Raw genomic sequence first — 8,790 nt, 5'->3', positions numbered from 1 at the left:
CAATCCGCGCTAACACTCTGGGAAATGAGGAGGGGTCGGCACACGGTCGCAAGCATCTCTAATTTTCATCGTATTCTCGGCTCTTGTTTTTGGGCGGATAATAGTTAACATGAGTGGCAAAAAAAATGAACTACCCCAAGCAGCGAAGCAATTTCTTTTGACAACAAGCATATGCTTCTTATCTTAAAGAAGCTACACTCATTATCTTTGAGAAAACAAAACTCCACAATGGACAGTGTGGGGGAAACTTTTAAGCTCCGGACAAGCTGCACCTGCGTGATTAAGAATAGCTTTGGCTCAAGTCAAAGCTGTTTTTTTGTTGTTGTTTTTTTTAGATTATCACTTGGGGACTTTAAAAATGGTTCAGTGCGCCATCTTACCCTCATCTGCATTTTTCATCTCACGCTGCACCTGTGCAACCCACTAGAGATCCAATGATTCCCTCCTCTTTCCTTTCACCTCTCGCTCTGGATGTTACCGGCGCCATATGTGCATTCAAATCACGTCGAGGGGTTTTCGGCCTACTTATCCCATAAGCCGACTCCCTTATTTGTCTTAATAAATATACCCACGCTGGATGTGGAAGAGTTAATAAATAAATAAATGAAGCCAGGAGTAGGAGGTTTATGTCCCCTGCCAATCCCCAGTTATGCATAAAAATGCCTCTGAAATGAAATCTTTATCAAAAGAGCCACAAGGTTCTCCTTACAAGGTGTTTTCAAATAAGCGGACGTTATTATCATGCCTCCGTTGGGAAATATGCATTTACAGCTCGGAGAGTGAGAGGCAATAGGGTAACTGTTAACAATGTTTTCCCCAGTTATGGTGCATAATTGCATGCTCGTGTTATTGCACCTTTCTGCCGCCCGCTAATACAGAGGAAGCCCATTATGGCGGTGCGCTAATGTGAACAGTATCCTGCAGTGCAGTGGGTGCGCTGTTTAAACAGAGATGCATGAGGACCACTGTAATGAGCACTGTAGGCCGGGGGAAGGAGGGCACTAACAGCCCCCCCAACGCGGGCGCGTTCAAGCTCTGGGAAAATACAGTTGAGAGGCAACTTTGCCTGTTAGGCTGTAAATATATGGCTTTGTTTGGTGTACTGCCACTGACCTTTTAGTCCTTTAATACAGTGCATGTACATGATCATGGAATGATGTTCACAACATGGTGAAACAGCGGGCTGTACATGTGTTTTGTATTCTTCAAATAATGATGATACATTGTATTAGTTTACAACTGTAGTCATTTTTAAGTTAGAATTCCAATTGTTCAATTGCCCCATGGTCCCCGTGCGTCGACCTGCTGGGATGCAGCTGCAGTCGGTCCACAGTGGATTACTCTCCACACGCACCGCTAATGACCATTGACTTTGGCTTTTGGCCGTGAACGCGCGCTCCGCGAGCCTCGGCCATTCCTCTACACTTGTGCGCGGACGGTCGCTCCCTAGATGCTGCTGCGCGCAGCCTGCAACCCGATCGGTCCGCCGCTCACGTTCAGAGCATGCCCGCCGCGTCTCGGCTCTGAGGAGGATCAACGGAAGGCAGCTGACTTCGTCCGGGTTTGGTTTTTTTTGGGAGGGGGGGATCCACATTTTTTTCTCCCCCTGCCAGCATTGCTGTCCCTACACGGACGAGCGTCACAACTCCGGGATTTTGGATTGCTCCGTTTGATCCCCTCGATTTGGTAGAGATGTTGCACCGGCGGTTTATAGCCTTTCCTCTCCATCAGCTCACCCCCGGTGCTCGCATCTCCCGCCCTGCGCAATAGCGGCTCGACAGGACAGACGGGGCAAAGAAAAGTATGCGATAAACAAGTGTCAAGTAGTCTCTTTCCGTCGGAGCGGAGGAAAAGTTCAAGTTGAAGAAGGAGGATTACGCAGTGAGCGCCGCACATAGCTGGAGCAAAAAAAAGAAGAAATAAGAAAAGGTATGTGATATTTTAAATATATTCCTCTGGAAACAATGCTTGCGCGCTCGTGTTGTTTACCATCGTCTGAGACCACAAACGCGAAACGTGCGCAATCAGTGACAAAACATAGGACGGGGAGGGCAGCGCGGAGCGGTGACATTGAGGTGTCTTTTAATCGGATGAACATTTCTGCTCCTCCCGTGAGCCCCCGCACTTTATAGACGTGTTGGTCACACAGGGCTTCCCTTTCGCAGTGCCGTCGATGTGTCGTAGTGTCCATGCTGCTTGGTTAATAGTTCCTGTGCGGGGGGGGGTGACCTTCTGTAATGTGTCGCTATGGAGTTTTGCGGTCGTTAGAGGTTTTTGCACGGTGACACAAGCGTTTCTCGTGACTGGCTGGTTGTGTGTAAAAATTGCACTCGTGTTTCTTTTAAAGGGTCACGGTGGCACGTTAGTCAGAGCCGTGGCGTGGATGGGGGGGGGGGGGGGGGGGGGGTACTCGGCTAACCTTTAGCTCCCGACGCAGCATCCACCTCACCTCATCGCTCTCCGTACATGCGTGAGAATGTGAGTTCGCCCTTTGAAATATATATATATATATATATATATATATATATATATATATATATATATATATATATATATATATATATATATATATAATATGCTTTCTCGTCATCGTGACAAAGATGGAGTTACTGGCGCGCTTTAATTGGCTGCTTGACCTGTCGTTGCCGCTCGTCTCTGAAGCTCTGCGTCACCGGGGTCCGCGTCCACATTTCCACATTTTAAAATCACAAATTGCTACACTTTTTCTTTTTTCCACAGTCTTTGTACTCATTAATATTTCACCTCAACTTGCTCACACGCTGCTATGTACTGGATTGGAAGTCATGCATGGAATTGTGCTTCGCAGAGGGCTAAATCAAAGGTCCAGGCAGTGTATAGGTGCGCGTGTGTTGTGCTGAATGTAAATATCTCTCCTCTGCATTCATGCTCTGTGTTTTGTGTGTGTGTGGGGACACGGAGAGGCTGAAAGCCACAGCCCAGCTGGCTCCCCTCCAGCTGCATTGAGGACCATAAACACAGCAGGAAGTTCACTCATGGACGAATGTTCATCGGCACGAGTGTGACTCTTAGTTAAGGATCCAACGCCATATGCTTGCAATAAGTTTAAGGTTGCGTTGGAAAAAAAACAACAAAAAAAAACTTTTGAAGTCGGTTGTGTATCGAGTACGGGCGTCGAGGGACGGGGCCCACACACCAGCTGTGGATCCCAAAGACTGGCAGTCGTCGGCACCTTACGACACGAAAAAAAAACCCGCCACAGATGCCACGCGGATGGCGAGGATGAGGCGACCCGCTGAGATTCGCACTCCACTCTAGCTGCTGCCGTTTCCTCTCGGTGGCCCTTCCATCTCCTCCTCCACCTTTTAGCTGTCTTCAAGGCTGCCTGCGTCCGTGTGATCTCTCTCGCTCTTTTGATCCCTCTCCCACTTTCCATCCCTCCATCTTGAGCTTTTTTGACAGGGGCCTATAAATAAAATAAAAAAGAAGCCCTCTGCTGACACACATTTAAGTACATCCGGTACAGAAACGTGTGCACATTGTGTACTTTAGCGAGGCATGTTTTGCTCACAAGTACGTGCACTCCGCCATCGGTCTTTAACCTGCCAAGATTAATCATTGCGACCAGAGTGTTTGTGTTTGTGTGTGTGTGTGTGTGTGTGTGTGTGTGTGTGTGTGTGCATATGTGTAGCGAGCCGCAGTCTTAAGTGCTAATAGGAGCTCACACTGGACAGCAGCAGGCCGTGTCAACCGCAATCTCCAGACAAGCCCTCAGGGTGTCCCATTTGGCATGGACACACACACACACACACACACACACACACACACACACACACACACACACAGGCTTGAGCGGTTTAGACTTGAAGTCAAGGGTCTGAGCACCATGGGTTCTCTGAGTCCGTGTCCTTGTTGGACCTTCACGACCATCCGACGAGATTAACTCTGTGCTGTTGCCATGGAGATAGTATAGTGTATAGTGTAGATTGACTTTTAGACAACTTTTGCTGGATATTTTATTTAGTCAGACGTGAATATGATATGAGAGAGTGAGTCCCTGTTGATCCATCTCCTTTTCCCCGTCCTGTGTCCCTCCCTCTCCCTCTCCTCCTCTATGTGGGTTACGTATTTATACATTTTACTGCGACACCTGTGAGGCCTGGAGAGACCAGCATCAATCTTCATTAGACTGAAATGAGGCTGGCCCTGTTGAATAAATGACCATCATTGAGTGTGTGTGTGTGTGTGTGTGTGTGTTTGCGCGTGCTGTAGCCCGCTCTGACCCAGCTGACAGATGACTGCAGTGATTTCCAGGGTTCAGCAGATTAAGGGATTAAAGACTGAAGGCTTCACACAATAACCCTAATGCATGCGCACGCGCGAACAAACAAACACACGCCGCCGGGGGCTGAACCAGAGGTCAGCGATGTCCAGTGTGACCACCCCCCCCCCCCCCCTTGCCGTCTTTCGTCCTGCGCGGTGCAGATAGCAGCGTACACATCCGCACACATGGACACTGGTATTAGAAGACCTCAAGGGTCCAATTTCACTAATGCCATTTTCACACTACAGGAGCGACCCGCATTGGTGCTGAGCGGCCAGTTATTACATTTTGTCCTTCCCAACCAATTCAGAACCCACTCAGTGTTAGATAATGAACCAGCTCAGTGGGCTGAATGTTTGCGACTCGGCCGCTGCAATTCTGTCACAGATTCAGAGCCAAAAGTCCCTTTCAAACGCAGAATGGGCACCATTGTGTCGATTGTTTCAGAACCTGTCAGTGGTGACTGCGTCGCAGCGTGTTAACTGATGTTGTAACAAAAAGCTGCTTATACCGTGTGCCTCTCAGGTATATAATTACCTGAAAGGCCATAAAGTGCTATTTGCAGGCCTTGTGCTATTCCATGTGTTGACTGATCTGGTTTGGATAACAACTTTTGTTCTGCACGGCGTTAAAAAATGTTTTTTCTGTCCTTTACCTGGACAATTCAACGAGGTGTGCGAGGTGTGCTAAGCGCCGACAGTGCGACCATAGCAGCATTAGCAAAGCTTTCAAGAACTTTAAATCCCTTCAGGTTTAGTCTCGAGGGTTATGTTTAGATTTTTACTTTTCCACGCATACGCTGGAGAGGATAAAGCACGCAATCGTCCCCAACAGATGCACACACCTGCAGCTTAAAAACCTCCATTGTTTTTGTGGTTCATTTTTCAAGGCGTTTTCACAAGCAGGTCTTGAATGATTCAGTGCTAAATAGAGTTGAGGGCATTCTTATTTTATCGGGTAAAATCTTTTCCTTTTTTTGTGCAAACGCCGTTGTCGCACGGCACATTAGACCTTAACATCTCATCACTCGGGACAGAACAGGAGAGGTGGTAATGGAAGCAGAAACAACCTCTTGTCGCTGCTGATTAACTAAGAACGCTGACCTTTTAGAGAGAGGAGAGGTGGGTGAAAAATGATGGTCTTTGTGACAGAATACGGCGAAGGGGGGGGGGGGGGGGTGACATTGTTTATACTGTTGCTGTAATTGTCAGTGTGCGCCGGTAAATAGAAAAATACTAGCTTAGCTCTATTATGGGCCGCTCTGTCCGGCCGGCTGTACCCTCTCAGCTATTTCACAAGCTCATGGCTTATTTTTTTTGAGCCAGAAATGCAATCAACACAGTGTCATAAATCCAGACAGAGAGGAGAAAACAGGCTGCAGGAATATTATGCTGCCCTGGTTTGGCCTCCTGCGGAGCAGCTTTTGGTTGTTCACGAGATACAGAAGTGTCAGAAAGGCCATCTCTCACCCCCCCCACCCTTCTTCATTTCTACTAACCAGTTGTGTACTCCTCACCACCACCCTCCACATTTCCCTGCTCTGGCTGTCTGGCCCTCAATTTGATTCATTCACGCTTCATTGTCCCCTCAGCTTCATATTTCAACGTTTCAACATTAATTGTGCTCCTTCGGGGAGCTCGCCCAGACAATGTGAAACGGCATGCTGTGGTTTTTTTTCCGAGAGGCTAAGATTACAAAGACTTGCTGATGAAGGAGCAAATTACATTGATCACAGTGATTGATTAATTGGTGGGTAAATGGTAGGAAACCACAAAGTGTAAAAAAAAAGGGTTGATGATCTCCTTTAGTTTTCTGAAGAATTATGACTTGGGTTATGATAAAAGTGAAACTAAAAAGGTGTTTTTGGTTGAATTAACCAAGTTTTAATTAAAATCCGACATATCACGTCCACCATATGAACAATATATCTTTTTTTTATACTTTTATAATTGCATCGATTGACTTGCCCCATCAAATGTAACCAAAACAATTAGTCATGAATCACAACTTATCACAATGATAATGTATTGAGATATTTAAAAAAAAAATGTCTGCCTCCCTGCAATCCTGTGTTTTTAGGATTAGAGGAGAAAGAGTGCAGAGGATTTTGTCTGGTTACTTTGTGGCAGCCTGCTGGTTGCGCGTGATTTAATCAAGGTAAACACAGTGGATCACGGCGTGTAATGCACTGCCGCTAAAATAGAGCCCTAGACATCTCTTTATTGGAACAACGAGTCTCGGAATCGCCGCCAAGACACATATTAGTCGTGGAATTAGCCGGTGAGACTAAATGTGGAAACCATTTTGAATAGGCAACATAATGGCCTGACATTTTTGGAGCCAGCATTTAGCAGACGCTACCGCGTCTTTGTGCATTCCTGCATCAGCCCCAGCTGTCGGATTTTTACATATATTAGCATCGCCGGTTTGCTGTTTGGTTTTCTGCACACTCTGAGTGACCTCAATGTTCCGATAAGTTCTCTTTCAAGGGGCTGTGGCTCAGACCGCAGTGCCCGATGCGGTGCGATGTGTGTGTGTGTGTGTGTGTGTGTGTGTGTGTGTGTGCGGCGTGTGACACCCGGCATTCGCTGCGCTTTAGAGAAAGAGACGCTTGGAGAGAGCAGCCTTCATCTTGGATTACCATGCTCACGGATCCTGTGGGGTTTTTCTGTGTTGGGAGTGATGGCAGAGTGGGATGATATTTACTGCATCTGTCTGACAGCTGACCGACTGGTTTTAACTCATCCGCCTCGCACGCCCGTGGCGCTCTGCTGTGAGTTTCCTGGTTACATTGAAGTCGAGGAGAAACTCATGCGCCTAACTTGCACATGCACTCGTGGATAACGGCTACAAGTCTTTTAGCTTAGTCCACATGGTGTGAGGTCGACAGTAACTGATTTCAGTGGATTATTTAGGTGAGAGAAAGACTGATGACAGCTAGAGCTCAAAAAGGTCAGTCGATGATTAAAAGTTTCAATCGTTTTTCAAGCCAAACTGTCAAACGTGTCCCGGTTTCAGCTTCTCATACGAGCGGATTTGAGGCTTTTTCTTCACCACTGAATATTTTGCGGTTTTGAACTTGACGCTTGGATCAAACAAGCAGTCTGAAGACGTCATCTTGGGAATTTTTCATAATTTTCTGCACATTTTTAGACTAATTAATTAATCAAGAAAACAATAAATAAAGCAAAAATATTGTAATCCTAATGGTCTTATGAGTGACAGGCGTCATCTGTCCGTTGAGATGACACCTGCTGGGGTGCACACTATGGCGCAGCCCCTTGTAAACTCATTTTGCTCCCATTGAAGATGCAAAAGCGAGCAAATTACTTGTCGAGCGTCGGCCACAGGGAGCGTAGACCACAGGGAGTCAAAGTGAATTTCTTGTCTGCTGTTGCGGAGCTACCTCGTATTAAAAGTAACCACGAACAGCCTTCGTTGGCCTCGCAGTGCGAGTTTTTTTTCTTTTTTAAACTTAATTCCCATCCGTGTAGAGAGGCGAGTAGTCTTCAATACAAATTACACACTCTCCTGCTTCGTCTTCCCGTCGGAGAGAAATACAGTGGTAACGCTTGTCCACTTGCTGCCCTTAAGAGGAAAGGGTTGCCGGTTGAGTCACGTTCAAGGACGCTGCTGAGTCATCGCTTACCCTGTAAAAGACCCAGTCAAGCCCTGGCGCCTTTCGCTCTTTCAGACAGGACGCGCAGTTGAGCAGATCGCCGAAGATGCTCTAGGATCTTCTGCACCGGTGACCTTGTTTAATATCGTCGGCCTTTTACACTTCTAAGTGTACTTCAGCTGCGGTTGCATGAAGGGCCTGTTGCAACCCTGACTAGTCAAGGACATACCAGCTAAGGGACACATCCATGCACACACACACACACACACACACACACACACACACACACACACACACACCAGCAATTCCAGTTAGGAATTACTGTGGTTTCTCCATTTACTGTACTCTAACTCCCCTACCCTTGATTTGTGGGATCATTCAACACAGCCTATGGAATCACCAGAAACTCTCCGCGGCAGCCAATTTGGTCCACCTTCACCTCCTTTATTGCTTATCCCCTTCTCTCCTTCGCTCTGTCTCTCTTGGTAAGCAGACATGCCTAGTTACAGTCTAAAATGGCCTTGTGAAGGAGGACGTGAGTTAAGATGGCCTCCCTGGAGACTTTTCAGAGAAGTAATTTAATAAACTGTGATATTTTCCCACTCCACAAGGGAAAGGGAATCGGCTCAGAAAAGTAATGAAACTCGGCTGTTGAATTTTTAATATTGCAAAAATCAATTTCCTGTACTTGAACATAACCGAGGAAGGCGGCTTTTTCTTCTACCTGAGCTACAAAAGGCACAGTGGAACGTTGACTTCCGGCCAGCTTTTCACTGAAATCAGAGTGCAAACCCACAAATTTGTTCAGCAGCTTCTCTTGGCTCCCACCTGAACATTTGACTAGCAGCTGGGAAACATAGTTTGTCCG

At 46.8% G+C, this 8,790-nt stretch overlaps 1 protein-coding gene across 4 annotated transcripts in view; it reads left to right on the top strand.

Moving 5' to 3' along the window:
• Positions 1-1,491: 1,491 nt before the first annotated feature.
• tenm2a (teneurin transmembrane protein 2a) overlaps positions 1,492-8,790 on the top strand; it is a 201,230-nt gene continuing 193,931 nt past the window's right edge. For all 4 annotated transcript variants that reach the window (XM_068714393.1, XM_068714391.1, XM_068714390.1 and 1 more), the window contains exon 1: positions 1,492-1,929. The gene's annotated coding sequence lies outside the window, so the exon portion shown is untranslated. The remainder of the gene's footprint in view (positions 1,930-8,790) is intronic.

Source organism: Cebidichthys violaceus, unplaced genomic scaffold (genome assembly GCF_023349555.1).
Source record: "Cebidichthys violaceus isolate CVI_PGR_0920_01 unplaced genomic scaffold, fCebVio1.0.p SCAF_2, whole genome shotgun sequence".
Taxonomy (NCBI): Eukaryota; Metazoa; Chordata; class Actinopteri; order Perciformes; family Stichaeidae; genus Cebidichthys; species Cebidichthys violaceus.
This window is presented reverse-complemented; position numbering and strand designations above follow the sequence as displayed.